We start from the raw sequence: 6,192 nt of genomic DNA, 5'->3' as shown, positions 1-6,192 counted from the left end.
GATTGAGAAAAACACCCAGCACCGACTTCAGGTCTCCCCACATGCACACATACGCCATACACACACTTATGCTCACACATATGAACACACATGCACACATGCATACCACATACATAGAATGAGGAGAAGGAGGAGGAGGAGGAGGAGGAGGGGCTGATATCCGAATGCATCACAGCAATGCAAGCTTACATGATCACTGGAAAGCTGGTTATGTGGAGACTGTTGGGATCTGGACCTGAAGCACACTGCTAAACTGTAGACAGGAAGGCTATCAAATACACATGTTCAAAAGTGTTAAGAATCAGTTAGCTAAGGGCCAATAAGAGACTCGGCCTTAAAAAAAAAAAAATATATATATATATATATATATATATATACATACATATATATATATATATATATATATATATATATATATATATATATATGACTTCAACATGAATGTGCATACACCCTGTACACATACCTGCATGCACACACCCAAATGAAGGTACGCTATATAACACACACACACACACACACACCTGCACATACACACTTGAAAATAAAATGTCTTTGCGACAGCTTTTGCCAACTCTGCATGAGTCAAATGTGTTGATGCTCCTGTGCATTTGCTGTGGCAGTAACAAGGCTGTCATCCATCTCACCCCCCCCCCTTTTTTTTTAATGTCACAAGCATTTAATTTATTTTGAGTTGATTAGGGTTTGTTTGTTTGTTTATTATTTTTAAATCTTTTTTTCGCAGTCCAGTCGTTATTCCCCTCCTGGTCTGCCCTTTGGCTGTTCCTCATCCCATTCCTCCTCCCCCATCTCTGAACTATAACTTTATTTTTTCTTCTTTCTTCAAAAAGTTTACAAAGAAATGAGGCATCAGAAGCTCTAGGCCCAACTCTGCCTCCCCCACTCCTCAGCCTTCCCGGAGGCAGCTAACTCCCATCATAAATTTGGTATAATTCATTAAACTCTTGGTTTTATACTTTTTCTACATATATGTGTGATCAGAAATAATGTATGGTGTTGTTATGTGCATTTTTAAAAATTTGCAAATGGCAGCATATTTTCTAAAACATTTGTTTTGTTAGATTGATTTATTCTGACAACACAAGGGTGCACATTTTTTTAAAAGTAGGGTTAGGGCTAGAGAGAGAGCCCAGCAGCTAAGAATGCTTGCTGCTCATGCAGAAGACCTGAGTTCAGGTCTAGCATCCACACTGAGTGTCTCACAATTGCCTGTAACTCCAGATTCAAGAAATCTGACGCCCTCTTCTGGCTTCCATGGGCACCTGCACTCATGTGCACATACCTACACACAGACACCCACACATGCATACGATTAAAAATAAAAATAAAATTTTTAAATGTAAGAAGTGGGGTCTTGCATGAACTGATGATTCCCCTGTCTCTGCCTTTCTGACTGCTGAGATTGTAGGAGTGCACCAGGCACCTAGCTCAGTCTAGCTTTAAGCTGACTTCCCACCATCTGTAGACAATACCACAGCTCGTTTATCTAGCACTGAAGACTTCTGTTTCTTCCAGACCTTCCCTAAGCAAACTGTTATGTTACTCACAGCACAGAACCTGGGGTTTCTCTGGAGCATATACCTGGATAAGAAATTGCTCTTCTCATTTTCCCTTTTATTGCACACTGCTAAAGTCTTCTCCAAAGCAGATGCATCAATTTACAATCCTCCAGCAATGTATGACAATGGCTCCTTGGGGTTTCTCTACATTTTCCCAGACAGGTACTGTTCATAGTTTTACATGGTTGTTTTATTAACCTCATTGGTGAAAAATATTTAATTCTGTTATAATTTTTATTATCCAGCTTGCTGCTTCAGTCAATCAGTTCGTCCAAGTATTAGCTGACAACGCATTTTCCTGTGCTGGATTTCTTATTCACTTTTTTATTCGGTTATTTATTTGTCATTTTGCTATCTGTTTCTAGAATATCTTTACATGCTCAAGGTGCCAGACCTTTGTCTATCATATACACAGATCTCTCTCAGCCTGACTTTTTGCTGTTGTGTGTATTTCAAATACCTCCATCCAGTCCTTGGCCCAGTTGATCTTACTCCTACAGCCTAGTAGTACAGGAAGGTCACATGTATAATTCTGTTATGTGATTTAGCTGTCTGGTCCCCGGAAATCCTTTCCTACCAATTGGATAACAAAAATGTCTCCTACGTGTTGTTCTATATTTTCAATTTTCCTCACGGTAGCAAAAAAAAAAAAAAAAAAAAAAAAAAAAAAAAAAAAAAAAATCTGACCAGAGCTACTTAAGGAGGATTGGGGCAGGATGGAGAGGTGGCTGGTCACATTGCATCTGCAGTCAGGAAGCAGAGGGATGGATTCTGAGGCTGGGCTCACCTTCTCCTTTGTATTAGGAATTCAGCCCACAGGATGGGGAAATCTACCCTGAAGGTGGGTTTTTTGACTCAGTTAATTAAACGTCTCTGGCAACATTCTCAAAGCTCTTCCCAGATGGTGCTTCCAAGATCAGTCTAAACCCAGCCAGGTTGGCAATGAAGATTAAACATCATATGCTTTAAAGTTCTCCTTCTCGTAATTAGTTTTTAAATCCCTAACGCTCACCTTAGGGAATGGTCGGAAATGTTCACTTAATTTTGCCTGTGTGAAAAGTCTTGTGTTCTCACACTTTTATTCCATGCTCTCAGTAGCCTTTCTCCACTGATTTGTCTTAATTAACATATGGTAGAGCGATCCTCTGTGAGTTCTAGGCCACCCAGGGCTGCACAGTGAGACCATCTAATACAAACAAACAACACACGTCGTTTTAGATAAATAAGCCAACAAGCCTTTAAAATAAGTAGGGGCTTTTGTTCTGCTTTGGTTTGTTTGGTTTGGTTTGGTTTAGTTTTGAGACAAGATCTCACCTGGTTGGCCTTGAGCTCTCTAGGTAGACCAGGTTGGCTTTGAACTTGGGGAGAATCACCGGCCTCTAAAATAAGGAGATGGTGTGACTGGTTCCATTGATTTTCAGATATTGCGATATCTACCCTGCTCAACCTTGCACTCCTGGGATGAGCCGCAATGTCTCTCGCTGCTGTATTTGCATATTGCTAGAGTCGATTTGTTAGTGTTTTGCTGAAGATTTCTGTACCTGTGCTGTTTGGGTTTTTCTTTTCGGATGTTGTCTTTTCTGGCTTTGTTATCAGTATAATGACAGCCTCATAAGACGATTTGGGAAATGTTCCTTCCGCTTCTGTAGCCTAAAAAGGACTGCTTAGAATCGGTGTTTTTTATTCTTTAAATAAATAGCAGAAGCCATCAGTGAACTGTCTGAGCTGGGAGCTTGCTTTCTTTATTTTTCCCCTTGATGTAGAGCTATTCAGGCTACTCTTTCATCTCACGTGAGCTTTGGTGTTTTGTGAAGTTTTTCATTTGTATTTTAGAATTGGTCCCCTACACAGAAACTTTTGAATATGCATATACACTTAAGCATATGCCTATGCATACACATACACACACATACATATCCATACATACACACTCCTATACATATACACACATACACTTACACACATATACATCAGTTTTTGTTTTCACTGTTGATGGTTGGATTTTTTTTAAAGTTTATTGTTTGCTTTTGTTTTTGAGACAGGGTCTAACTCTGTTGTCCAAGCTGCTGGGCATTTTTGATTTATTGAAACAGGATCCTCACTATGTAGCCCAGGCTGTCTCAGACTTGTGATTCTCCTGCCTCAGCCTCCACTACAATTGCAGGTAAACACCCACCTCAATTGCTTTTCATATTCTCCTATTAATCTTGTGATGTCTCGGGGTCCAATGTGTCAAGTCCTCTTTCAATCCTGGCATCACTAATCTAAACCTCCTGTTTTATGATTTTTACAAGGATAACTCTTTGATAGATATTTATCAACTTAACTGATCTTCATAAAGCAACAACAACACGGAGGTTCTTGGTTTTGTAATTTCACTTTATTTCAGTTCTTTACTATTATGCTTCCCTTTGAGTCTCTCTCTCTCTCTCTCTCTCTCTCTCTCTCTCTCTCTCTGTGTGTGTGTGTGTGTGTGTGTGTGTGTGTGTGTGTGTGTGTGTGTGGTGTATTGCAAAGGTGCAGTTCCCCAAGGAGGCCAGGAGGGGGGCAGGCATGTGGGCTGGGTTCTGGGAACCCTACTCATGTCCTCTACAAGAGCAGCGAGTGCTCTTAACCCCTGAGGCATCCCTTCAGCCATCAGATGTTCTTCATTGTGCCAGCATCAAATGTGCTTTTCTGTTTGTTTATTGTTCTGCTTTGCTTTTTGAGACAGGGTTTCTCAGTGTAACTCTGGCTGACCTAGAACTCACTGTGTAAACCAGGCTGTCCTTGAACTCAGAGATCCACCTGCCTCTGCCTCCCAAGTGCTGGAATTAAAGGCCTGTGCCACCACTGCCCCGAAATTTCCTTTTTTTGATTGTTCATTTTCTTTCTTCTGCTTTGTTCATTTATCTTGGGGGTGCTGTGGGTTTTTGTCTGGTTTGTTTGTTTGTTTGTTTGTTTGTTGACACAGAGCTTTACTGTGTAGCTCTGGGCTGGATGGCCACCAGCACTCGTCTGCTTCCACATCAATGCACCGTGATTAGGCACATTGTGTTATACCCCTTGCACAGAATCTTCTCCACCATGATGACTGCGCTCCCCTAAAAGCAGAGCTGTGATGAACCCTTGCTCCTTTAAGTTGCCACTTGTCAGTAATGATGCTTAAAAAGTGACTAATACAGATTGTCTTTATGGTGCCATGATAGAGCTGCTGTTGGTTTCATGTTCTACCATGATCAGAACAGAGCCTCTTGTGAGTTTCTGCACTTTGTGCCAGGTTAGTTGACCAGAGAGTCTCTAGAGTTCTCTCCCTCCAGTTCCCATCTCATCACAGCAGTGCTGGAGCCACAGACAAGCACCTCCATGCCTAGCTTTAAATGGGTTCTAGGGGCCCAAACTCCAGGCCTCCTGCTTCTGTGGTAAATGCTTTCCCACACAGCATCTTCCCAGCCTCTATTTGGTTCATAAGAAAACTGAACAGAAGCCTACAATCCCAGCCTGGGAGGTAGAAAGAAGAGGATCATGAGCCTGAGGTTGCTCTGGTCTACACAACAGTAAGACTGTCTTAAAACAAAACCAAAAATCCCAACCCTCAAACCCAAACAAACAGAAACGCAAAAACATTCTAGAAGACTTAGACTTCACATCTGTTCCCCCCCTTGAGTAAGTCATCCATCTTCCCTCTGATTTGGCAGCGCTCTCCAGTTCCAAAGCTCATCTCGGTGGCTGGAAACCAGCTGGTGCTCAATAAATACTTGAATAACAAAGCCAGAGAGCAAATGGGTATTTGGCAAGGTGGTCTGTCACAGCAAGAACTCTGAAAATACATGTGAACTGTGAAGGCGGGGACTCTGCAATGTTCCTATGGCATTCCAGGGTCTGGAGCTCTGTGCTCCTGCAGCAGACCCTCAAGTGTTCCTTGGACTGACTCGAACATGTATATATTTTATTTCCCAAACATTGGCTATCATTTTCTCAGGCTGCATCCTAGCAACCAACCAGGGAAGATAGAGGGAAAAGATGTTTCTCTTGTGCCTTCAGGCAGATGTCCCCATGAACAGAAATGCCCCCATCTTGGAATGGTGTGGATCGGAACAGCAGTGTGGGAAATGTGGACCATCGACTAAAACGTTGGCCATGATCTTCTCCATGCAATCCTGACAGAACACACAGTCCTTGGCCTTGACAAGCCCATAATACTCAAGTATCATGTAGCAGCCAACCAAGACTTCAAAATGCTCAAATTTGCCTCACCCCTGTCTTAGGGTTTAATTGCTATGAACAGACACCATGACCACAACAACTCTTATAAAGTCAAACACTTAATTGGGGCTGGCTTACAGGAGACTTAGCCCATTATCATCACGGCAGGAAACGTGGTATGCAGGCAGACAGGGTGCTGCAGGAGCTGAGAGTTCTACATCTTGATCTGCAGGCAACAGAAGGCTGCCACACTATGCCCAACTTTAGCATGTGAGACCTCAAACCCTGCCCCCACACTTCCTCCAACAAGGCCACACCTCCTAATAGTGCCACTCCCTATGGGCCTATGAGGGTCCTTTTCATTCAAACACATGAGTCTATGGGCGGCATTCCTATTCAAACCATGTTAACATCATATATTATAAGT

This window comes from Mus musculus, chromosome 5 (assembly GCF_000001635.26).
Source record: "Mus musculus strain C57BL/6J chromosome 5, GRCm38.p6 C57BL/6J".
NCBI lineage: Eukaryota > Metazoa > Chordata > Mammalia > Rodentia > Muridae > Mus > Mus musculus.
Note: the sequence above shows the minus strand (reverse complement) of the source record.